The 26607-nt window shown below is 42.0% G+C and overlaps 1 protein-coding gene across 1 annotated transcript in view; it reads right to left on the bottom strand.

Moving 5' to 3' along the window:
* Window positions 1-26607, bottom strand: part of Tet2 (tet methylcytosine dioxygenase 2) — an 82524-nt gene that overhangs the window by 39593 nt on the left and 16324 nt on the right. The window contains exon 2 of the mRNA XM_041650368.1: window positions 15243-15387. The gene's annotated coding sequence lies outside the window, so the exon portion shown is untranslated. The remainder of the gene's footprint in view (window positions 1-15242; window positions 15388-26607) is intronic.

The raw sequence follows: 26607 nt of genomic DNA, 5'->3' as shown, positions 1-26607 counted from the left end.
TTTCATCACGCTTATTCCAAGCATCTGTCTAGACCAGTGGTTCTCATCCTTCCTAATGCTGAGACCCTTTAATACAGTCCCTTAGGCTGCGCTGAAATTACATTGTTGCTTTAATTTTGCTACTATGATGAATCATAAATCTGATGATATGCAAAATATCTGTTGTGACCCCTGTGACAGGATCATTTGATCCTGGGGGTTGCAGCCCACAGGTCAAGGACCACTGCACTAGGGTTTCCCCTATCACTGATTCTGTTCTGTGTTGAGAAGAGCCTCCCCTGCTAGAGGCCTCAGGGTTCTGTCTTAGACCCTTTGATGGAGGAAGGTCATTGGTTAAATAAAAAGAAACTGCTTGGCCCTCATTGGTTAGAAGATAGGTGGGAGGAGTAAACAGAACAGAACGCTGGGAGGAAGAGGAAGTGAGCTCAGACTCCACAGCTCTCCTCTCGGGAGCAGACGCCTCAGAGAGATGCCATGCTCCCAGCTCCCAGGCAGACGCACGCGATGGAGCTCCGACCCAGGATGGACATAGGCTAGAATCTTCCCGGTAAGTGCACCTAGGGGCGCTACACAGATGATTAGAAATGGGCTAAATTAATATGTGAGAATTAGCCTAGAAGAGGTTAGATAGAAATGGGCCAAGCAGTGATTAAATGAATACAGTTTGTGTGTTGTTATTTCGGGCATAAGCTAGCCAGGCAGCCGGGTGCTGGGGACGCATCCCCGCCACCCATATTACTACAACCCTCACAATTGTTTCACAAAATAGGACAAAAGTAGCATTGTCCAGTTGGTTTTTATGAAGTCATGTGTTACCTTGGCACTCAAATTACATAAAGCCCAAGGAAAGAAAGAGTTAGACAGTCTTCCTCTGTGAACATGAATATTCTACTCTGTGAATATTTTACTCTTGCAGAGGAAACAACACAGAGAGAGAGACAACTGATACAAAACTTCTTAAGAAAATATTTGCAAATGGGTCCTGGTAGTGTTGGGCACATGGTTAATCCCAGCACTTGAGAGGCAGAGGCAAGTGGATCTCAGTGAGTTCAAGGCCAGACTGGTCAGCAGAGTGAGTTCTAGGACAGCCAGGGTAACACACAGAAATTCTGTCTCAAAACAATACAAAACAAAAACAAAAAGAACAACAAAGAAAGAAAGAAAAGAAAAAACTCAAGAATACAAAAGAAAAATCATCTACCATAATCAAGTAGGTGATTCAACATATATAAATTGATAAATGTAATCCACTGTATAAATAAACCTCATTGGATGCTGAAAAGGCCTTTGACATAAACCAACACTCCTATATGATAGAAGTCCTGGAGAGATTAGGGATACAAGAGACCCACCTCCATATTATAAAGGTGGTTTATAGAAAGCCCACAGTCAACAACTTAAATCAAGAGAAACTCATAGCAATTCTAAAAACCGAGAGCCCTTTTTTCATACCTATTCAACATAGTACTTGAAGTCTTATCTAGAGCAATAAGACAACTGAAGAAGATCAAGGGGATCCAATTTGGAAAGGAGAAGTCAAAGTATATTTATTTAAATGCAGATGATGAAAATATATGTAAGTAATAAAATTTTCACCCAGGGAACTCATTCCAATTGACAAATGGACCAAGAAAGAAATCAGGGAAATACCTTTCATAATAGCCTCAAATAAAATCTTGGGTCAACTCTAATCAAGAAACTGAAAGACTAGTATGATAAAAAAAAGACTTCAACTTTTTTAAGAAATTGAAGAAGATATCAGAAGATGGAAGGATCTCTGTGCTAATGGATCAGTAGAATATAATATAATAAAAATGGTCATCCTACCAAAAACAATCTACAGATTCCATGCAATCACCATCAAAATTACAACACAATTCTTCACAGATACTGAAAGGACAAATCAGCTCTATATGAAAGCACGCATGTGTGCACACATGCGCGCGCGCACGCACGCACATACACACACCAAGATAGCCTAAAAAATCCTGAATAATAAAAGAACTGATGGAAATATTACAGTGAACAGAAAGACTATATTCAAAGAATAAATATAAATTACTAAAAAACAAAACAGAAAACACAAACTACAGGGTATTTTTTTATTCTGAATTTTCTTTTTTTAATTTCATTTTACATTCCAACTACAGTTCTCCCTCCCACCCTTTCTCCTGCTCCACATTGTTTCCCCCCAGCCCATCCCCCATTTATTTCTTCCAAAAGGTAAGGCCTCCCATTGGGAGTTAGCAAAGCCTAGCACATTCAGTTTAGGCAGGACCAAGCCCCCCAGCCCTGCATCAAGGCATCCAACCTTCGGGACTGGGTTCCAAAAATGCACCAGGGATAGATGCTGGTCCCACTACCAGGGGCCCCTCAGATAGACCAAGCTATATCTACCGCATGCAGAGGGCCTAGTTTGGTCCCATGCAGGCTTCACAGCTGTTGGTTTAGAGTTCATGAGTTCCCATGAACTTGGTTCAGCTGTCTCTATAGATCTCCCTGTCATGATCTTGACCTCCCTTGCTTGTATATTCTCTCCTCCCTCCCTCTCTTCTACTGGATTTCTGGATCTTGACCTGATGCTCGGATGTGGGTCTCTACTTCTGGTTCCAACAGTTACTGGATGAAGGCTCTATGATGACAGTTGGGGTATTCACTAATCTGATTACAGGGAAAGATGGGTTTGGGCTCCCTCTTCAATATTGCTAAGAGTCTTAGTTGGAGTCATCCTTGTGGATTCCTAGCACCAGGTTTCTCCCTAACCCCTCCATCAAGGTATCTCCTTCATTGCTCTCCCACTCCATCCCTCCCCCAACTCTACCATCCCATCCCCTCATTTCTCATCCGCCATCCCTTCTCCTCTACTGCCCCCACCAGCACCCCCAGTTTACCCAGAAGATCTCACGTAATTACCCTTTTCAGGATAATCCTTGCAGCCCTTTTAGGGTCTTCCTTGTTACCTAGCTTCTCTGGAGCTGTAGATTGTAGACGGGATATACTTTACATCTAATATCCATTTATGAGTTAAGTACATACTATATTTGTTTTTCTGAGTTTGAGTTACCTCAGGATGATTTTTCTAGTTCCATCTATTTGCCTGTATATTTCATGATATCATTGTTTTTTTTATAGCTGAGTAATAATACTCCATTGTATAAATGGACTACATTTTCTTTATCCATTATTTTTTTGGTTGAGGGGCATCTAGGTTGCTTCCAGGTTCGGGCTGTTACAAAGAATGCTGCTATGAACATTGTTGAGCAAATGTCCTTGTGATATGATTGAGCATCCTTTGCATATATGCTCAAGAGTAGTATCACTGGGTCTTGAAGTAGATTGATTTCCAATTCTCTGAGAAGTTGGCATACTGATTTACAAGTTTGCACTCCCACCAGCAGTGGAGGAGTGTTCCCCTTACTTCACATCCTCTCCAACATAAACTGTCTTTAGTATTTTTGATCTAAGTCATTCTGATAGGCTACAATGTAAGAAGATTTGCATTTCTCTGATCATTAAGGATGCTGAGTATTTCCTTAAATGTCTGTTGGTCATTTGAGATTCTTCTGTTGAGAATTCTCTGTTTAGATCTGTATTCCATTTTACAATTGGAATATTTGGTATTTTGATGTCTAGCTTCTTGAATTCCTTGAATATTTTTATTTTTAGATCAGCTCTCTGTCAGATTTGGGGTTGGTGAAGATATTTTACCATTCTGTAGGCTATTGTTTTGTCTTGTTTACCAGGTCCTTTACCTTATCAAAACTTCTCAGTTTCAGGAGGTCCCATTTATTGATTGTTGTTCTCAGTGTCTGTAATACTGGGGTTATCGTTAGGAAATGGTTTCTTGTGCCAATGCATTCAAGGGAACTTCCCATTATCTCTTCTATGAGGTTCAGTGTACCTGGGGTTATGTTGAGGTCTTTGATCCACTTGGACTTGAGTTTTGTGCAGGGCGATAGATATGGATCTATTTTCATTCTTTTACATGTTGACATCCAGCACCTTTTCCCCATTGTACAGTTTTGGCTTCTTTCTCAAAAATAAGGCGTTCATAGTTGTGTAGATTAATATCAGGCTCTTCAATTCAATTCCACTGTTCCACATGTCTATTTTTATGCCAATACCAAGCTGTTTTTTATTACTATAGCCCTATAGCGGAGTTTGAAGTCAGGGATTGTGATGCCTCCGGAAGTCCACTGTGAGAACATTTGATGGGAGGGTTCTCTCATCAAAGGTCCTAATTTAGAACAATACATACAATTGTTGGAAATGACTCACATTAGCTGCAATCCAATTCATAGGGAGCAAGTATTTAGTTCGCTTGGTCTTACCATCTATCCAGCTGACTATTGGGTGCAAAGGACCAGAGACAGTGAGGACTCTGTACATTTACTTGAGTATCTCAGCCTGTCTAAAGCAAGAAACTTCCCATTTCCTTCCTGTCCACAGAATACAGGACCCTGACATTACTCTGAACAAATTCAAACTTCAACTATTGTGAATCTAAATAAATCCTGATTGTGTAACTCATATCTGAAACAAACAACCATGGTGAACTCAAAGACTTCAGACTTCACCCAAACAAGCACACTATATATGAACCATCTATTTTTATTTATTATGTGCACGTTGTGACTTCTTAAAAACAAAATTCAGAGCCAGGGGTGGTGGTGGCAAATGCCTTTAATCCCAGCATTTAGGAGGCAGCGATAGGCATCTGTTGTCTGAGTTGGTCTGAGTTGTGACCAGCAAATCTCAGGACAGCAACACAGAGAAACCTTGTTTTAAAAAAAGAAAAAACAGAACTTTGAGCTGGCACACACTTTTTTTTCCCCTAGCAGATGCTAAAATTTAACGGCTTTGTCCATTATTTCCTTCTTGATTCTAAACACTTGAATTTCAGAGTGGATTTGATAACAGTTTAGTTTTCGGTAGCTTTTGTTTTAATTGGTATCAAGTGTCCTGATGTCTTTCCTTATGGCAGGTCACCATGTCAAAAATTCAGAGCAACACCAAAGAAGAAAACTCATGCTGTGTTACCCTCCATCTTCAGGATTCATTGGAAACATTACTTGCCTGCTTGGGCCCTGGGTTCTGCCCACTGCCTCTTCACTGTTTATCTCTGCCAGGAAGAGACAGGGTATGCTCGGACACTAAGACTACAAGATGCATGCAACAAGGTGGCCAAATAAAAACACCTTAGCTTTTAAAGACTTATTTCATGGTAAAAATCAGCCTACTCTTTGTACCCTTTGTGCCTAAAGGCAAGAAAAATAACTAGAAAATTAAAAATAAGTGTGAGGAAAATCCCAGACACTCCCAATGAGTTGTTACGGAGAATTCTAACTAATGCTGTTTGCTTGAACGTCTGCTAAGGATGTTTTCCGCCACTTGCCCACATTTTCTACCATTCCTATCACAGTAATAATAATGATGCCTTTAAGAATACTACATTGAGCCTATAGTTCATGATCCTAAAGAAGCTAAGTAATAAGGTGAACCCAGCGAAAAACATATGTAGACCCACCTGGAAATTGGAAACAGACAAGACTGCCTGACAAAATTGGGAGTATGAGGGTGGGAGGTAGAAGGAAGGGAAGAAGGGGAATAGGAGGGGAGAAGGGAAGGGTTGAGGAGAACATATGGGAATGGGATAGTTGAGATGGAGGAAGAACAGATTTGAGAGCAAGGAAAGAGATATCTTGATTGTGGGAGCCCTTATGGGGTTAGCAAGAAACCTGGCTCTAGAAAAATTCCCAGGATTCCACAAGGATGACCCCAGCTAAGACCCTAAGCAATAGAGGAGAGGAGGTCCAAAATGGCCCTGCCCTGGAGTCAGACTGATGATTATCTTAAACAGCACCATAGAACCTTTGTCCAACAACAGATAGAAACAGAGGTAGAGAACCACATCGGAGTACTAGACCAAGCTCCCAAGGTCCAGTTGAAGAGTGGAAGGAATGAGAGAATATGAGCAAAGAGGTCAAGACCATGAAGGGTTCATCCGCTGAAACAGTTGACCTGAGCTAATGGGAGCTCACCAACTCCAGCTGAATTGGGAAGGAACAAGCATAGGACCAAACTAGTCCCTCTGAATATGGTTGACAGTTGTATGGCTGGGGAAGACTGAGGGGTCACTGGCAGTGGCACTGGGATTTATCTCTACTGCATGTACTGACTTTTTGGGACCCTCTTCTCTTTGAATGTATACCTTGCACAGCCTAGATATAGTAGGGAGGACCTTGGACCTTTCACAAAGCAAAGTGCCTTACCATCTCTGAGGATTAGAGGGGGTGGGAGGGCATGTGGAAAGAATGGGAGGAGGGGAGAAAGTGGGAATTTGGATTCTTATTTTTTTAATCTAATAAATAAATAAATAAATAGAATACTACTACAAGACAGACCGAGTGACTTCCCCAGAAGAAAGAAAACAGCTGGACTCTTCCAGCTGTGGAGGCACACCAGGCCTGAAGGATAAAGCCACCACCAAGGGCAGTCATTTCAGTTCCTTTGACCCCTATCCATAAAACTATTTCACTGCTATTTTATAAGTGTAATTTTGCAGCTGTTACAAATTACAAATACCTGATATGCAGGATAAGATACGCGAGCCCTGGGAAAAGGCCGCTTGACACAAAGGGGCCAAGACCTACAGTTTGAAAACCATCATATTAATGCCTAAAACCCCTTATGGTTTAGTTTTCAACTCTGCAACTCTACCTTATGAACTCAAATTGAAGCCGGGTGTGGTGGCGCGCGACTTTAATCCCTTGCTGGCCTAGAACTCATTATGTAGACCAGGCTGTCTCTAAACTCAAATCTGCCTGCCTTTCTTCTACTTAAGCAGCTGAGATTAAAGGCCAGGAGTGCTGAGATTAAGGTGTGCACCTTCCACCCCCTTAGTCCCTTACCTTGAAAGTCTGCTTTCTATTTTAAGTTTCTTTGAAGCCAGTATCCAACAATAGAACCCTTTCATGAGTTCGTTTCTACACTCATGGATAAAATTAAAGCACAGAGAAGTAGAAATAGTATAAGCAGATCCCTTAAAATGATTGAAGAAAAACAAAAATTCATAAATATGTTAGTATTAATATATTCAGTACTAGGTGATAGTAGGAGTTCAGATTCAAAGTTTTGAGAATTTTTAGAAAAATGCAGATGAATCCACACTGTTCAGAGTCCAGTCATGAGCTCTCTCCTAAACCTCTAAAGGGAAAGCTACAGAAAATAAAGCTGTGCTGTCTACTCCTTACTTGGATAACTTTTCAGTTGGAGTTTAAAAAAAAAAACCATGCCAACAGACTGTGCAGTGAAAAGCCTCCTCAGTCCCTGCACAGCAGCTGAGCGGAGCACGCAGATGCCATGTGCCAACCCTGCGTCACAGTCACATGCGGAATGCTAACCCAGACAGAGAGCGACGCTCTTTTCCCAACAAGAGGCTCAGCAGTCTACAGCAAGCAATAAAGTAAGGGATGGGGCAAGCTGGAGAAACCAATGCCTTCAAGTCCAAGTAGCCAAAGGCAGCAAGTGTCCCATCTGTCCACAACACGGCTGGAGCTACTCTGAGCGCAGTGAAAGGACTCATGGTCACACGAGTGTGCATTGTTTATACTGCTCAGGCTCACAGAAAGGGGGACCAGTGTGATGGGTCTTCCTCAGCTTGGTGGGCTGAAGGGCCAAGGGAATACCATACATAACCTGGACTAGAAACCAGGACAAGCGAAAAGGACCCAAAGTAAAGTGTGGACAGGCAGGAAACAACTCCCAAAGCGTCTTAATGAAGATTTCTAAATGCCCCCCTTTAAGTGACTCTCTCAGCTACCTAGAGTCTACTACATACAGGACAGGTAAATCCTTCTTCCTTTAGAATAAATGAAATTTTCTCCCCCTAGAAGAAAATCCAAAATACCTGTGCTGCAAAAATGGAGTCCAACTGCCTGCTTCTCCCTTGCTCTCATACCACAGCCGACACAGAAAACTTACGTGAGCCACACGGTGTGTATCTCTTCCCACTAACAAGCAACTCGGGAGGGTAGCAACTAAAAAGGGTAGTGCAACATGCCCTTTTATTTTCTTTTTGGATAGACTAGCTTTCTATGTAGAGCTCACTGGCCCAGAAAGAAGATTTGAGTTTAAGGCTTGGGCTCAAAAGCAGAGAGGGCTGGGAGTGATAACAGACAGGCAGGGAAAGGCAGAGGGGTATGAATGAATGAATGAATGAATGAATGAGCGAACAAATGACTCTCCCCAGTGCTGGGATTATAGGTATGTGCAACTACACAGCCAGCTATGCAATTTCTATTTCAAAAGAATGTGTAATGTGTCAGGTGGGCATGGTGCTGCGTGAATTTAATCTGAGAGGCGAAAGTAGGCAAATCTCTGAGTTTGAAGCCAGCCAGTGTTACATAGTAAGACCTTGTCACAAGAGAGAGAGAGAGAGAGAGAGAGAGAGAGAGAGAGAGAGAGAACAAACCAGTAAACTATCTTCATTTCTATCAGCACTAATAATTCCTGATTGGCCAATTGGCATAACTACACTCCTGTCCCTACTTGAGATTCAGAGCTACAGACATGGCTGGCATTCTCTAGAACTTGGACATGTTTTCAAAGGCTTGAATCTGTATTCCCAGATCCTGTTTAGTCCCAAGCAACTTTAATCTTTGTTTTTTTTTTTCTAAATTGACTTTATTCTAGGTCAACAACGTTAAGGAGATTTCTGTTTCCTTTTCTGAGCAACTCTTTAGTCAAAGAAGAAAGTAAAATGTTGAAATAAATACCAGAAAATGGTAATGAGCATAGCACATCTCAAAATGCATACAAAGGATGGGCTGTAGTGAGTTATAACTTGAGTCTAAAAATCCTTTGTTTCCAGAGGAACAAAAAGAAAATGTTGGTATCCAATTCAATAGTTTAAGAGAGAACTAGATGTGGTAACAAAGAACCCTGTGATCTTATCTCGTGGGAGGTACAGGCCAGGGAATCAGGAGTTGAGATATATCTTCAGAAAGAAAGGAAAGGAAATTGTGAAATTTGTGTGGACCTAGAGAGGATCACATTGAGTGAGATACACCAGATCTGGGAGCAGAAAGACAACTGTCACATGCTGTCTCTCTTAGTTCCAAATCTTCAGAGTTGAGTACATAGCCTGGAACAACTGCAGAACCCAGGAAAGCAGGAAGGAACCATCGCTGGAGTAGGGGAGCAATGGCAGGACACATGTGATCTAATCAAGGAAATGTAATCTAATTAGGGAGCTCTAATTAGAGAGGGGAAAGAGATAGATACAGAAGGCAAGAGGAAGACAAAATAACAGCAAGGATGTCTTAAAGCCTTAAGCCCTTAAGACTCATACCATCAACTATCTATTGTAGATAAATCTGCTATAAACTGAGGCTGGAGAGATGGCTAAACGTGTAAGAGCACCTTCTGCTTTTGCAGAGTACCTGGTCCAGTTTCCAGCACCCACATGGCAGCTCACAACAGTCTGTCACTCCTGTTCTAGGGGACCCAGTACTCTCTCTGCCCTTTGTAAGCATCAGGGATGCTTATGGTGCACATATGTACATGAGGGTCAAATGTTCACACATAAAAAACTGCCATAAACGTTTGTGCAGATTTTTATGTGGATACAAAAATCTTTAGTTCACTTGGGTAAATACTCAAGATAAATTCCAAGTTGTTGTTGTGTTTAAATTTAAACCCTCACCAAGATTTAAGGACAGTGCATTCTTTGGTCAAAAGTTACAAAAGTCTTAAACAAATAAAACATTCACTACAGGATCAGAAATTCTACAAGAAGAATATTATTGGCCTGATGTTAATATTAAAAAAAACTAAGATGACATTCAGCATCTTCATATTTTGATAAGGAATCTGGTAAGTTAATACCTGAAATGATGATAAACATTTCTAGAACCCTTCGCTGTTACTGTGACTTTCATTTAGACTATGAAGTACTTTCACCAAGACTCTCATTTCTGCTTAAAATATCTCATGAGATCAATAGGAGCAACTGATACTTCACTGGAAGAGGAAACTGAAACACAAGAGTGGTGAAAATGTCTTTCTCGGGGCCGCTCTATTTCAGTACAGTCTACTTGTTCTAAATGCAAAGGACACGTCACATGTGGATACGTAGTTACGCAAAACTGCTGCCCAGCTATTTATGAATTTAAGGATGGCCAAAGTCCTCAGCTGAATCCTATGGCAATGTCCATGCTCTCTCACTCAGTTCCCTATGTTTTAGTCGATCTATAACAGGGTTTTTGCTTTCACATAATTCAGCCAGTGCTCAGATCATTCTGTGACAAGGTAGAGAGAAGAAAGAAATGATACAGAGCTCTTGAAAACAGACAATCAAGTCTTCCTAATATACCTCTGCTGTTCATTTACTAAACAATTATATTCTACTTTTAAAAAATGAACTAAAAACACAGGGTCAGCAAGACAACCCAGCAGGTAAAGAAAAGCAGTTGAATTTGATAGTTCCATCCTCACCACAAACCTGGTAGACGGAGAGGTCCCACTTCAAAGGGTAGTGTACCATGGCACACTCACTCATACACACACATGCACACACACACACACATAATAAGTGCAATAAAACTTTCAAAAATTGTACAAATGGTTAAAAATAATTTGAGGACTAGAGAAGACTGTATGAGATGATCTCTTCAGTCCATTTTTTTTTTAAATCCTACAGTAGCCAAGTATGATAGTGACCTATAGTCAGGCTACCTGGGAATCTAAAGCAGGAGGATTACTTAGGTCAGACCAGGCAACATAGTATGACCTCATGTCAGTAACAGACACATAACAAACTATCCCAAGATTCGAAGGACAAACGGATGAGGTTTGTTAGACAAATGCCTACAGACTTCAGTTCACAGGGCTGAACTGGTTTGTAAGGAAGAAACCCTGAAATCTTCATTTGAACTGTAGGTGAAGATTGAAAACTGCGGAGTAGGAAGAACTGTGTCAAGAACATCAGATAGAGTTGTCTGTTTCTAGAGGGACAATGAGAAATAGGCCATTAAGAGAGCCATGCACTCCCCTAAAAACTAAACAGAAAATGAACACATCATCAAAAACAACCATTTCAGGTGGCCGTGGTGGTGCATGCCTTTAATCCCAACACTCAGGGAGGCAGAGGCAGGCGGGTCTCTTGAGTCTGAGGCAAGCCTGGACTACAAAGAGAGCTAAGGTAACACAGAGAAACCCTGTCTTGAAAATCAAATCAAAACCAACCAAATTAATAAAGCAGGAAAGATGATTTATTTAAACAAGGAAACTTTGGTAAGTGTAGATAGAGGGAAAAAACCTAGAACTTGGGTATATATTCCTGCACACAACTTTTGTACTATGCTAGCATTTACCTAAATTTTAATATATGGTTAAGAGACTTTTAGAAACTTATTTGGCTCATGTCAACTCTTATATGAACTTTGACTTCAAATATGCCCCCAATTTTTCCTTTGAAAACAATAGGGGGAAATTTTAAACTAGTCTCCTTCATCTCCTGTGTGCAACTAGTATCTGAATTTTCTTGATTATTCTCTAAATATATCAGGTCTCTTTGTCCATTTCATTCCTATCTCTTGGCATAATTCAGGTCTTCAAGGTCACCCTGAATTCCATATCTCCCCAAAAATTGCATTACTGGGGATGAGATCACTTTGCTATCCACTGTGGCATTTAAAACCAGTATTTGCAGGACAGGGTGCAGTAGTCTTTAGGTTGATCGGATCCATTCTCTCAACACCTGCCCACAGGAGCTCTATAGGGAGTGGCATCCTCATCCAACCTCAGGGCCCATGTCATCAATATTCTACACCATAGATTTTGCCCTCCACTTCTCCACTAGGATGCCACTCCTGTTACCTCCCATCCTGCAAGATCCAGAGCCTGCCCCTGACTTTCCCAGGTCCTCATCCATTGCCACTTACCTGAGGATATGGGCAAATATTTACTGATGGAACACCTGTAAGCTGTAGCACTCTGGTTCTCCTTGGCTTCCTCTGAAACTATTTTCTGAATCTTTGTGACTTTTTTCTGTTACATAGAACATTTTGCCCTAATTTAATGCCTTTATCTAATATTCTCAACATGTCTTCTCTGACTGCTGGCTCTCCAATTAACTATCTCATAATCATTCCCGATTTCCTCTTTCTTGTGTATATATCTGTGTGTTTGTTTAAGACATCGGGTCTTGCAAGAATGCCCAGGCTCTGAACCCTGGGCCCGGACAGTCCTTCCTGCCTCAGCCTCCCAAGAAACTGAAAAAGCAGGCATATAATATCACGTCCAACTTTGTTCTTTACTTTATGCTTAATAGCTCTTGCTATACAGCATACTGCCTTCTTAAAACTACCATGGTTTTCCTTTGTCTCCTTCAGACTCCTAAGGTCACCAAAGACAGAGATTTCTGTCTGTTTCCTAGTATTTGATAGGCATCCAAGAAAAACTTCACAAAAAAAAAAAAAAAAAGAAAACTTCACAACAAATTCCTATCTTAAAAGGTACAAGGGGAGATAAGTATATATAGCTTTGGTGCAAAGCCCACGCCTACCATGATCAAGGCTCTGGGTTCCATCCCCAGGACTGCATATAGTTAGAAACACTCAAGTGTGGGGCTGGAGAGATGGCTCTGCAGTCAAGCACACAGACTGCTCTTCCAGAGGACTCAGTTCCTTTCCCAGCACTCACAGCTGCTCACAGCTGTCTGTAGCTCCAACACCCTCTTTTAGTCTCCGAGGGCACCGGGCATACATGTGGTGCACAGACATGCATGCAAAACACTCGTTCGCATCGAGCATTAATTAAAGAAACACTGGAATGAAGCAAAATAGAAACCGAAGGAGCCATTAAGATCGGTGATAAATATTAAAACCGTTAACAGTGATAACAGCGAAAGACATGGTAGAATAGAACTAGGAACTCACATTGTGCCTGACCCAACACATCGTATCTTTAAATCAATGCTATTGTCATCGTCTGTTCTAGCCTAACTGCCAAGTAAAGCAGGCTTTAAACAGACCCTTCATAAAAGAACTCCAACGCGCCCTAGACTTATGCAGCATGAAAGTGAAGGCCTAGGCTGAGTTGATCCGACAGTGAGTGTGAGTGTTAACTAAGGTTGGAGGGTGTGGTTAAGGGGAAGCGCTCTGCAGACAGCCACTTCTCAAACCGTGAACATTTTCATTTCTAATCCTCTTCCGTCATTTCTCCTGCACTTTCCCATCAACTTGCACACTCCCTTCCTCACCCACCCCCCCACCTCCAAGAAGAGAATCTCTGAGTAATGCTGTGACCTCGCTAAAGAGATAAAAATTCCATCTTAAAATATATGTTCTCAGTTCTCACGTAAAGGACGAGAGAAGAATGAGTGGCCACAGTTGGCATCCACGGCGTGAAGTGAGCAACCATTCAGTGAGGAGAAAAAAAAAAATACGTCAAGAATGCTTTGTTCATAATTACCCAAGATTTTCCAACATGAGCAGAGAAAGAGGAAGTCTAAGAATATGAAGAACCAAGAGGAAAATCTTCATTCTGAGAGTTCCCTTTCAGTGACCTGAAACCCCCTGGGTAAAGAGGTAATCTAGGCAGAGATGCTAGCCTCCGAAGCCACAGGGCTTTAACTGAGGACACCGAGAAGGATTTCTCAGCATCAGATCAGCATCTCAGAAGTACCAAGCGGCAGCGTGAACGCCTACATCCTCAGGCCCAGAGAATGGGTGTGGAGATTATAGCTACCCAGCTTTCTGGGGAACTCATCACGCTGAATATACAACGACACACTGAAGCTGAACTACTGCTAAGAGTTACAGGGGAAACTGCCTAGATCTTCTTCTCACTCTGACCTTCGGGGCTCGCCCACGACAGTCACCCCTAAAACTCAGCTGCCTTCTAATACAGGCAAGCCCGTAAGCAGAATGCATTCTTGTTTTCTGTGGGGGGAAAATCCATTTGTTTGCTACTTCTATACATGCATATAAGTAAATGAACTGGTTTGATAAAGAATTCTTACTTTAGGACAAGAGAGATGGCTGACTCAGTAGGTCAATGTTGCTTCTGGCAACCCTGACAACCTGAATTCCATCCCCAAGACCCACATGGTAGAAGGAGAGAATACACACACACAGTAAATAAATTAAAATTAAAAACAAAAACAAAAGAGTAAAACTAAACTTAGTTTAGGGCTAGCAAGAAAGATAAGGATGTTGGCTGCCAGGGGTCACAACCTGGGTTCTGTCCTCAGAACCCACATGTAGAAGGACAGAACCCTCAACTTCAAGTTATCCTCTGAACTACACACACACATTAACACACACATGCACACATACACTCATACACTCACACACACATTCATTCAAACACAATATGAAATGTCTCCTTTTGAGTAAATAAATGTAACAAAATTTTACCTTTTTTTAAGAACCTTTAGTTTGGGAAACTTACTAAGAGTTTGGTGCATTAAAAGCAAATTGGTCTTTATCAAGATCAACTTTAAAGACACAAGGAATTGGGCTGGAGAGATGGCTCAGTGGTTAAGAGCATTGCCTGCTCTTCCAAATGTCCTGAGTTCAATTTCCAGCAACCACATGGTGGCTCACAACCATCTGTAATGAGGTCTGGTGCCCTCTTCTGGCCTGCAGACATACACACAGACAGAATATTGTATACACAATAAATAAATATTAAAAAAAAAGACACAAGGAATTATTTGGGTTTTCCTCCACCCACGGCCTGTGTTTTTGTACTTTCAAAGCTGTATGGGTGCCCTCTCTGATCTGCTGTGCACACCTTAGTTCTCTGCTTGTGCTCAGATGCCAACTGCTAAAGCTACCTGCTTCCCCCTGGGAGTGTTCACTTGACAGACCGATAACCAAATGCAAATATCACTGACTTAGTCTTCACAAGACAGGAATGTAGCCACAAGTGAGTAGCAAACAGAGGAGAGGGATACTGTGTCAATAATAATAATAACAAGTATTTCTCTATGCTTAGTTACATGCGAAGGCTAATTCTTTTTTAGTAACAATCAGACATTAAGAATCTGGAAGGAATTCTATAAAAATAACAACAATCCCCCAAAATACAGATAGGCATAAAAATCATACAATGTTAGAGATTGATTTTAAAATCTAATCCTTGTGTCTTAGGGAGTTAATCATCCTAATTCACAGTGTGACCTGGAGTTGCTTGGCATGTGAGTCAAACATCCACTGTGCCCCATGCCTTACCAGCAGCGCTGTCCCTCACTGCTCCTCCTGGATCATGTCCTGTTGACCGTGTGTGAGCCCATCTCCTGCTTCCAAGCACCGCAGCGGAACAGGAACAAGGGACATGGAGAGTCTTGGGAGGGTAAGCTGCTGAACGTTTACCAGCCTAGAGAAGACAAAGTTCATTTATTCTTCGTTTGCCAATACCACAAGGCATCTACGCCTATTACTAAGGTGTGATATGCTTTTTTAAAAGGTCTCAGATGCCTAGGACTGTTGTCTCAATTACACTGATTACTTATAAAAAATTAGGATTAAAAGATTTTTATCAAAGCAGTGACACTTTTAAATATCCCAACAAAATGCCCATCTGGGTAGAGCTTTGAAACTCCCAAACATCCTGGTCCTCAATCCTTGCAATGGTCAACTAGGTTTCCTGACCACTGCCTTACATTACTTCATCTGTCAGGCTCAGTGCCCCTCAGCCTGGCTGTAAAAACAGCATCTGAGTGTAAGGCTGAGCCTTCCACCTGAGAGTCTGACCTACTGGATTATGGAAGAACTTTGTCCCCAGGTAATTCTATGGGAGCCAGCTTCAGGGATCATCCATCAAAGTCCCCGCACTTACTGAGATGAAGCACTAACTCAACTTGTAGTATTTATTCTGTATACATCGTGTGAAAGAAGCTCACGCTGGGTGCTGCGGAAAGGGGAAGGCATTACAACAGGTGGTCTCTATAGTCTGGAACTTTCATTTCCTGATATGAATTTTAAAAAATGTTTCCTGAGAAGAAAAATGCTTTGAAAACATAACCTGATCCACCAGTCAAAGATACAGTAAAAGTCTTGAGTGCTACAGAACACAGAAAACTTAGAGTCCTAAGGGTAGGGTGGAGTTAACTGAGTGAAAATGGAGAGGGGCGAAGAGGAGGAGCAAGACTATATGAAACTGGCTGGGGATGGAGGTTACCCGAACAGAGCACTGGAAGAATGAAAGAAAAAATGCAAAGCAGAAGCTAAGAGTTTCAACAAAACAGCTAATGTACCACTATCCTGCACGCTGGAAATGGCCCTGGAACATCCGCAGACAGTACCCAGAGGAGCGCCAGCTGCTGACACCATGTTCCAGGGGTAACAGTGGGGTCACTGGGCACTTAGGAACTCTTGGGTCAATAGGCAGTGTCACTGCTTTGAGCAAGCTCGTTGAATCATTTCTGTTGTTCTTTAAACAGGAAATACTAAACTATCTTGCCACTGGCTGCCACCTTTTAGAGTCTCAAAAGGATGTCTGGGTGGTTCCCACTTTCCTACGACTGTAGCAACACTTATTGTTGTATGCCCTTTTATTTATATTTATCTCCATGAGTGGTAAGCGGTAGAAGGTTTAGGTGCTATAAATAAGCGTAGGTAAGATATTTAGTTCTTTAGCTATACCTGAAGTGACTGAGTCTGAAAGAAGAGCGTGGCAGAGGAAATGACCAGCCGGGAAGACACTATAAGTAAATAAACACGAAATTCAGTGACAGTCTAGATATGCAGAGGAAAAAGAACGGTGCGGTTACAGTCACAAAGCACTGGGTTTGATGGACTGTATCAATGATGATATCAACCAGATAAATGTTTCATTCCTGGAAGGAACGCTGAGATGAAACATAAATTCTTTGCGTTAAAGCACATGAGGAAATCTAGGCATTTCAAATAAAGATGAAATTTAGGGATTCTCTGTCCTTTCCTCCTCTCTCTACTTACACCCCATCCTCCCTCCATCTCTCCACGAGGAACTACTGGTTGTGTTACAAGAAGGTTGTGGCCACTGCCTGGCACACATACTTGAGGGTCCTTCAGCTGGGTTCAGCCACATAGAAACAGAACACTAAAGAAGGCAAAGGGGTTTCTGCCTTCCTGTTTTCTGTTTAAAATTTAAATTAGTAAAACAATACTAAATAGTATCCGGATCTCAGCTGCTAGCCTCTGCGATGGAATACTTTGTCTCCTCCACTCTCAGACGGGCATGAGTGTACTCAGAGAGACTTCCCTCCACAGCCTGGCATAGGTTCGGGACTCCTAGAGGACTACAATTGTGTTGCTACGGTGAGTTATCTGGGATTCCAGCTGGCAGACTGTCAAAAAGAACCCCAAGGTTCCAGTTTCCTAGGCCCCAAACAACCTCTCAGCAAAAACCCTACTACTGACAAACGATACAGACTCTATAAAAGTGTAATCTTTCTGAAATTATGTAGCTCCTAAATCAAAATCTACTCTAATTTTATCCTTATTAGTTATTCAGTGTTTTAAAATAGATTTTCTGCTATATTTTCTAGAAGGTAAAAAAAGCTATGCTCTATTAAAGGCATTTGGGTTCTTTTAGTTTTTAACATAGTGTCTACTGTATGTAGATGACAGATTCCCAGAGCCTGGACTCAACCAATCAGGCTTCAGAGTCTCAGTGGACTCAGAGAAGGCTCAAGGTAAAGACAGCTCATTTCGATAAAAGCTAACAATTCCTTGTTTAAATCATAGAAGCACACTTCCTTTCCTTCTTTCCTTTCTTTTCTTTTCTATGTATGGGAGGTATGTGTTCGCGTGTGTGTGCACATACGTGCGTGCATGCACATAGCACATTTGTGCACATGTGTGTACATACATATGTGCATGCATGCATGTGTGTTTCTGTGTGTGAATATGCAGACGTGCATGCATGTGTGGGTGTGCACATGCATACGTGCGTGCGTGCGCGTGTGTGCTGTACGTGTGTGAACATCAACCTCCATTGCTCTCCATTTAGTGGGGCAGGCGGGTGTCTCTCACTGAACCAGGAGCTCTTCTGGCTAGTCTAACTGACCAGCTTGCCTCTGATGCTGGGATTCCAGCCAGTTCCCAGGCATGCTTTTCTGTAGATTTTGGAATTCTCACACTTGTGCAGTAAGCATTTCATCCACTAAGTCACATCCTTAGTCAAAGCAGTCCTTTAACAGAAGAAAAAGAAATCTCTAAAAGCCAGTCACTCAAACCACAAATGTGCACATACATACATACAAGCTACGTAAACTGCGAAGAAGCTTTCTCTTGTCTTTTCCTTTCTTTCTTCTCTCTCTCTCTCTCTCTCTCTCTCATATTCTCTCTCTCCTTTTCTTTGGTTTTTGTTTCTTTTTTCTTTCTCTCTCTCCCTATCTCTCTCTCTCTTTCCTTTTTCCTTTCTTTCCGTTCTTTGGTTATTTTTTGTTTCTTTTCTTTTTTTAAGGCATTCTCTCATTCTATATCTCAGGCTGGACTGGAATATACTATGTATATCAGGTTTGCCCTGATCCTCCTGCCTTAGCCTCCTGAGTTCTGGGATCTCTGTCATGAGCCATCATACCTGGTATCTCAAAAGTCATTCTTTTTCAATAGTTAGGTCTTTCATTGACCAAATGCCACCAAATGCTCCATGTTTATCATATTGTGTCTGGCCCTTCTTTTCCCTTTTGTGCCCCTAGTACCCTCGATGCCTGGTCTTTGTAAATTCCTTGCAATAGCTGCTTCCTTCTTGTGGAAATACTGTCTTTGCCTGTGGTCCTCCAGGCACTAAGTGGGGTCAAAGTAGACTGCACTGCACAGCAGGTTACTGACCTCAGCAGGGTGTATCCACAAATGGATCTCCCCTTACACACACACCCAGAGCTAGGCAATGACCTCAGCTCTGCAGTCCTCAAAGGAAAAGATTATTTCAGAATAATAATCTGAACTTGGCAGCAATGGCCCTTTCCTTATTCATGTTTTAAAAAGTATTATACTGGAAACAATTGCTTTAAAGAAAAGCTATGAGAAGAAAATTAGAGATGACCTCATGGCCCTGCTCTTGTCCCTCCCAACTTATACAAAGTGTGATTCTGAAGGAAGAATTCTGCAGGAATCCGCAGGACAAACTCCAGCAAAATGAAGACAAACACACTCCACATCAGCTGTTTCTACACAAAACTTTAGAGACCAGAAACCTCAAACAAACCTAGACTCTTACCCAGAAGTTAGGAGCTCTTAATGGCAGTGCTTGCACCACGCCACGAGATTACCCACGAGCCAAGCAGAATATAAGAGCTACACATAAATTCCACACGATGAGCAGATTCTAGAGGTCGATTTACATGCGTGACAGAATCAGAAGAACGCTGTGAGGAAGGAGGAGCTACAGTGGGCATGTTTGAAAGCAAAGTCGGGACACTCACATTAGAAGAACAGGAGCGAAAATACAGGAGAAAGCCAGGTGGTGCAAGATTGTTATCTCAGCACAGGCGAAGCTGAGGCAAGAATGGTGTTTACCCCTCTCAGAAAGAGTCAACCAGACAAAACAAAAGCATCCTGACTTTGAGTATAAACGTTTCTGACACTCTGACACTTGCTGATACTTGACCTCTTTGATGGGAGTCCGGGCCAATGGCAGGTGTATCTCAAACCTTAACTCTTTCAATCCACTAAAAATAGGAAATAAAGATTCTGGCAATAGCCCTGCCATTCCAGACATCTGGGCATCTTGAGGATTCTCTCTAGAATCCCATGTAAAGAGAAGGGGATGAGAAGGAAAAGGACACACAGTTTACATGGGTTTAATGGTTCACTTGTCATTTTCTTTTTCTTCATACAAAGAGCTCTAGGCATGATGGCTGTGGTTGTTTACATGAGAACCCCCCCCCTTAGACTCAGGCACTTAAACACTCAGCCATCCAACACCCCCCCCCCCCCACCTCAGTTTGTGGTACTACTTGGAGGATGTTTAGGAGATGCAGCCTTGCTGGAGGAAGTATGTTCCTGTGGGCTTTGAAAATTGAAAACCATTTCTGGTTCACTCTGCTCTGTGAACTGTCAGTTTCCCCAACCTGCCACCAAGCTGCTGCTTGCTGCCATGCTTCCCGCCACGCCTCCTGCCATGATGGACTCTCATCCTTCTGAAACCACAAGACAAATAAACTCTTCCATACATTGCTGTTGGTCACAGCATTTGATCACAGCAACAAAAAGCAACTAATACAGTGGATGTTAATACACTTGAACATAGGGCAATAACTCTACTGGGAAGCAATTTTCTTCAGGGGGTAGGGGCTATCAGGATAAGATTTCTCTGTGTAGCCCTAGCTAAACTCTGGAACTCACTCGGTAGACCAGGCTGGCCCCAAACTCAGAGAGCATTCTGACACTGCCTCCCAGGCACTGGGAATAAAAGCATGTGCCAATTTTGAGCTGAAGCTCAGCTCAGGACCGCTGTACAACTCTAAGCTCAGAAGCAAACTAGGGAGAAAGGGTCCAGAAGGGCTGTCATATGTCTCACTTCCTAACTCCAACTCTGCTCCTCTACAACCTTATGATATCCAGCTGAGCTTTTAAGGAAACAGAGGACTAGAGACGCCTATCAGCCATTCCACTGTACTATCATGGCTCTAGCCCAGCTCTAACGCAGTGCGAGCTTATGGCTTAGAGCAGTGGTCCTCAACTTCACTAATGCTATGATGCTTTAATACACTTCCTCGTGTTGTGGTGGCCCCCAACCATAACATAATTTTTTGTTGTTACTTCATAGCTATAAGTTTGCAGTTGTTATGAATCATAATGTACATATTTGTGTAGGTGACCCCTGTGAAAGGGTCATTCAACTCCCAAATTGGTCATGACCCACAAGTTGAGGCCCACTGGCTTAGATGCTATCCAATTTGATCCTGGTGGAACAAATACATATATCAAATAAACAGTCAGATGTGGTGGTATATACCTATAATCCCAGCACTCAAGAAACAGAGGCAGGAGTATAGCCACAAGTTCAAATCCAGGCTGAGCTACATGGCAAGTTATAGGCAACCCAGTGTTATATAATGAGACCATATCTCAAAGTTGAAGCAAGAGCGGGTAATATAGAAATATCATATACATTACACGGATAGAAATATCCCGGCTTATTCCCAATTACACGACACTAAAGGAAAATGATTGTTGAGACAGAGTCTTGTGCATCCCAAGCTGGCCTTGCACTTGTTACAGAGCCAAGGCTGACCTTAAACTATGGATCCTCCTGTCCCTGCTTCTTGAGCGTTGGAATTACAGGTATTTCCCACCAAGCCTAGCTTATGTAGTACAGATGCACCAAACCCAGGGTTTTTTGTTTGTTTGTTTGCATGCTGGGCACCAGGACAGCACTAGTGGAGCTACATCTCTAGCCTTGAATGATACTGTTTTGTTTTTGTTTTTGTTTTTTAAACAAAGACTACTCCCTGAGCTGAAACGTGTAACCCCAGCTCACAGTCACAATGCTCATCACTAAGGACAAGGACATTTCATAACATAGGCTCTATTCCATGTCATAAAGTGCTGTAGGGGATCCCTGGGAGAAAAGAATCTATTACCAAGGTTCAACGAGACTGCAGCATCCATAGTGGCCACCCATTAAGGATCAATTAGTAGACCACAAGTGCTTTTGATAGCTGCCTCAAATCTGTAACGCAACCCTAGCTATTAAAAATAGTTGACTTTCCCAAAGGAAAAGTGTGAGGTTTGTATTAGCCCTCCCTTCGAGTTTCTTCAAGACAGATGAGAGGATGAATGTTAAACTACTAGTTGTCATAAACAGCTCATAGTCCAGCCTTCAAGCGTCTTCTGCTCACCGAGGGAAGAGTTAAAGTCACTGCAGAAACAGCCACAGTCCCAGCATCAATCATCAATTATTCGAACTCTAACAAGTGGTGAGATGCAGGCTTATATACGAAGGGGAATTTCCCACTCTACTACCATCCTGGAAAGCTTTGACTTGTCACCGTTTTTTTTTTTTTTTAAATAGCATTCTATGGCTGGAGAGGTGGCTTGGCAATTCAGACCACGTGCTGCTCCTGCAAAACAAGCTCATTCAATTCCTAGCACAGAGGTCAGGCAGCTGTCAACCACCTGTCACTCCAGCTCTGATGAATCCAGTGCCTGTGGGCTCCCTGAGCACCTGTACGCGCATACTACACATCCCTGTGCAGCACGTAATTAAAAACAAAAATTAAAAAAAAATTAAATAGTATCACTTCAAGAAACAACATTGTTGAATTTCAAACAAGCGGGTCTTATCAGTTCCTTCTGGTTGTTTTGAGACAGGCCCTGGCTCTGTATCCCAGGCTGCCCTCAGGCTTTCTGTAGCCCTCCTGATTTAAACCCTTGACCCTCCTTCAGCATTCCTACAATTCAGATCACAACCATGCAATACACACCTAGGTTGATGTCATTGAACCTCATTTCTGACAAAAGAGCAAACGAACGGGAGTGATAAAGACACCAAATCACACAAGAAAACTCCAGAGTTATATTTATCTGTGTTGCGAAAACAAATTTATGCATTTTGCAAACTAGAAACTTCATTTAAGATGAAATAAGAATAATTTTATCACAGTCCTGCCACGGTGGCTCATACCTGTCAGCCCAGAATTTAGGAGGTAGAGGCAGAAGGAACAGGATGTAGAAATTCAAAATTAACCCTTTGTGTGTGTATGTACACACTTCGCATTCACTGATGTATGATACAGCTCTCAAACAAAAAACAATGAAAAACTTTGATTAAAATGTAGTACTACTATTACTATCATTATTATTATTATTATTTAGACAGAGTGTCACTACATAGCCGTGGCTGGCCTGGAACTTACTATATACACCAGACTGGCTTCAGACTCACACAGATACATCTATGCCTGAATCCAAAGTGCTGGGACTAAAGGTGTATGCCGCCCACACCTAAGACAAGATTTTATAAAAAGCACTGAAGGCTCGGGGGTTTTAGGCCAGCATGGGTGGGCTATATACAAGAAAAAAAGAAAAGGAGGTGAAGTAAAGCACTCATGAACTTAAATAAACAATGTCTCTCTTGTCAGACACCAGTGATAAGCAAAATGTTTAACATCCGCATGCCAAAGCATGGGTCAAAAGATGGAGGGGGGTCCCAGCGGCCATCTACAGCCCCCTATAAGCCAGGTGTTATTGTTGCAGGGCAGCAGAGAGGCTCAGAAGTGGCAAGGACGGAGACACAGTGGCTGAGGCAGAGCACGGGCAGCCCCCTTGGAAGAACTTCAATGACCAGTGCACAGCCGTCCTCATGCACCTGCTGCACACGGGATCTGCTTCTTCACACGGATCTTAAGGGATAAAAAAAGACCGACGGTCGTTAAGTCTCTTTGAATCTAACATTTGCCGGGGGAATATACCGCTTTTCATTTCAGTGATAACTGGAGAGCAAGATGAAGAGGAGGAAACCTTAGAAGAATAACCAAATATTTAAATCTAGCAAACGATAAAAAGTACTTTCAAAATTATACAGAAGACTATATTGTCATGCTTCAGTGAAAATGGAAGCATAAGGCTAAATTTTCACATTGTGGTCAACTTGTGTGAATTTAAATGTATTTCCCTCTAAGTAAAGATGGCACATAGTACGCAGAGGAATAAACTTAGCCTGTCAAAATGGTCCACATCTGTAATCTCAACACATAATTACAAATTTGAGCACAGGCTGGATACATAGTGAGACCCTGTCTGAAAAGCAAGCAAAATAAAACAAAAAAGTCAAGAACATAAGCTCATGTCATACTTAGGGTTTGATAATCATATAAATGGATGAGAAATTCAAATGTCTATCTAATAAATTTATGACCTGTTTTAATGAAAGTAAATATTATTGTGCTATGCAAAGGTGGTATAACTATTACTACATACAAATTAAATTGTTACAAACAATTAAGAAACAGTAGCACAAATGAAAAAAAAACAAAAAAAATTGGAGGGTAATGCAGATCATAGGACATGGTCTCACAGAACTGCACTGTGAACTGAAAAAGAAGTGGGTGTATTTTATGTGTATGGTATGTGTTCCGCATGTGTGCCTGGTGCCTGTGGAGGTCAGGAAAATGGTGTTGGATCCCTGGAACCCATGTAGAGGTGGAAGGAGAAAATGGATTGCACAGAGCTGTCCTCTGATCTCTTTACACATACCATGATATACACATATTCCCAACAATCATTTTTAAATGCTCTAAATCAATTTTTATTTGCTAAATCTTCCAAGTCAGATATCAAAAACTGAAGAGACAAAGAATTCCTGGTCATTGATTGTCCTTTGTTAAAAAAGTTCAAGTCACCTGTAACTTGTATGGTGTAGAAACCATTGTAAGAGTTGTTGTCTGCAACCATGCTACAATGAAGGGCAGAGCAGGGCAGGGAAGGGGGTGGCAGGGCAAAATGAGATCTACCAGGACATTCTCAGGAGAAGAAAGTCCTCTTGAAGAATATTAATTTGATCAAATGGAGCATTTGTGAACCTCATAAAGACTGATAGGCACACACATAGTTTCTCCTAAATGCAAATAACAAAAATGTGGGCAAAGGCTAAAGATTCATGCGGCTTCTGGGCCTTTAACTAAGATCACGTGCTGAGACCATCTTAAGAGAGTGTTGCTGAGAAGCTGGGCACGGGCTGGCCTCTAATACCAACACCTGAGAAGCTGAGGCAGGAGGATTTGTACTAGTTTAATGTCAATGAAAGACACAAATCAAAACAACAAAAATGAGAAAGCAAATGGAAGGAAACTCTCCTTACTCATAGGTGAGAGTCCAGCAAACTGACTGATTCTCACCGGGAAGACTCCTGCTTTCAGGCCTCACGGCAGACAGCCTTGCAACGGAAGGTCGATCTTCCAGCAACAAGCACCGATGAAGTTACTGAGGCACTCGGTGTGTGCCAGGTCAGGGTGCACAAGTCACCTCCTCCCACTGCCATGGATGAGGTCATGTGTTATAGGGAATGCAGGTCAGAGGTGGCGTAAATCACCCACGAGTCACAGCTGTCGACAGATAACTTTCTATTACAAGAACTCACTTTCAAATGAAGAGGAGGAACGAGGCAAGGAGGAAAGCAAAGGCCAAACAGGGTGTTTTCATCATGACTATGAACTGTGCAATTAGCAGCTATGCTAATTTGCTTTGTAGCCATTGTACTGGTGCACTGAAGAAGGTAACCGAAGGACGTCCACCGTCTTTGGTAGACCCTCGCTGTCACTGCTTTTAACAAAAGATCAGTGCTAATTATTCATCATGAACAATACTATGACTCAATTAAGAAGGCCATTAGGTTACTTGCTTTAACCACAGTTGGAGATGAGGGTCTAGTGAGGTTAAGGGAGGGATGTTACCCCTCTTGGTGTTCGGTAGCTGCCTGGATCCATAATCATGTATTTGACATTAATTTAAGATTTCCCAGGTACTACTACATTTTTTCTTTCTTGGATTCCCACTTTCCAATATGAGCTTTGGAGCTGTTCTGCAGCTCTCCCATGGTCTGTTCCCACTTGCTATCCCCAGTCCTTTTTCTGTTTCAGTTTTTGAATTTTCCATTCTCGTATCTTTAAGATCAGATGTGTCCAGCTTCCTAATGAGGCCATCGAAGGCATTTTTCATCACTCCTGTTGCAGCAGGCTTGCCCTCTGACAGGTCTCTGGTTCTCCCTGAAAATGTCTATCTGTATGCTGACAATACCCACCTGGTGTTCTCACATCTGTCCACTGTTTGCGCATATCCATTGTCATATTAATCATCATTAGGAAAAAAATTCCTGGGGCCAGTGAGATGATTCAGCTGGTACAGGGCACTTCCCATTAAAACTGACACCAGGGTTTACCCCTAGACTTGTGGTGAAAGGAGAACTGACTCACACAGGCTGACACATGACCTCTAGGGCATGTGCATGCACATTCACACACAATGATTAAACACAAACGTAATAAAAGTCTTCATCCCCACATCGGTACTGTATTTGATTCTGTTTTGAATACTGGCTTCTTCAAGTTTTATGGTATACCCTGTATTTTGTGTTGAATGACACACACGCACACACACACACACAAATATTCTCAGTAAAAAGAACTGTTCTCAACAGAACTTTGATAATGCTCAACACAGACATTTTCAGAAATCTCTGCAGCAACAGGAGTGCAAGGCTCTGCCCTCCTCTGACCAGTTGGTCCTTTCGTGGGCCTGTACCTTGTAGTGTGAACCTCACCGTGTTGTTCGTGTTACCTCCTCTGCTGGGTGGGATTGGTTGTCTTGAGTGATCTGCAGTTGGGTAGCTCTTTTCTCCAGGTTAAGGTTACCTTAGAATCTTATAAAATTATAGAAATTGCTCAGGTGGTGACACCTTTAATCCCAGCACTAGACAGGGTGGAAGGGCTGCATCTTTGTGAGTTCAAGTCCAGTCCAGGACTACACAGTGGCGCCTAGCCTCAAAAAGAAAAAAAATCCAGATATTTAGGCTTTGTTAAATAGTTTCTTGAAGTCAGGCCTTGAAAACCTAGTGAAATTCTCTGGCATATTTCAAAATGACCTCTTACCCCTCCCGTAGCGATGT

Source organism: Microtus oregoni, unplaced genomic scaffold, assembly GCF_018167655.1.
Source record: "Microtus oregoni isolate MIOR12 unplaced genomic scaffold, Mior012 000000F_ref0000247, whole genome shotgun sequence".
Taxonomy (NCBI): domain Eukaryota; kingdom Metazoa; phylum Chordata; class Mammalia; order Rodentia; family Cricetidae; genus Microtus; species Microtus oregoni.
The sequence above is the reverse complement of the archived record's forward strand: the minus strand, read 5'-3'. Positions and strand labels throughout refer to the sequence as shown.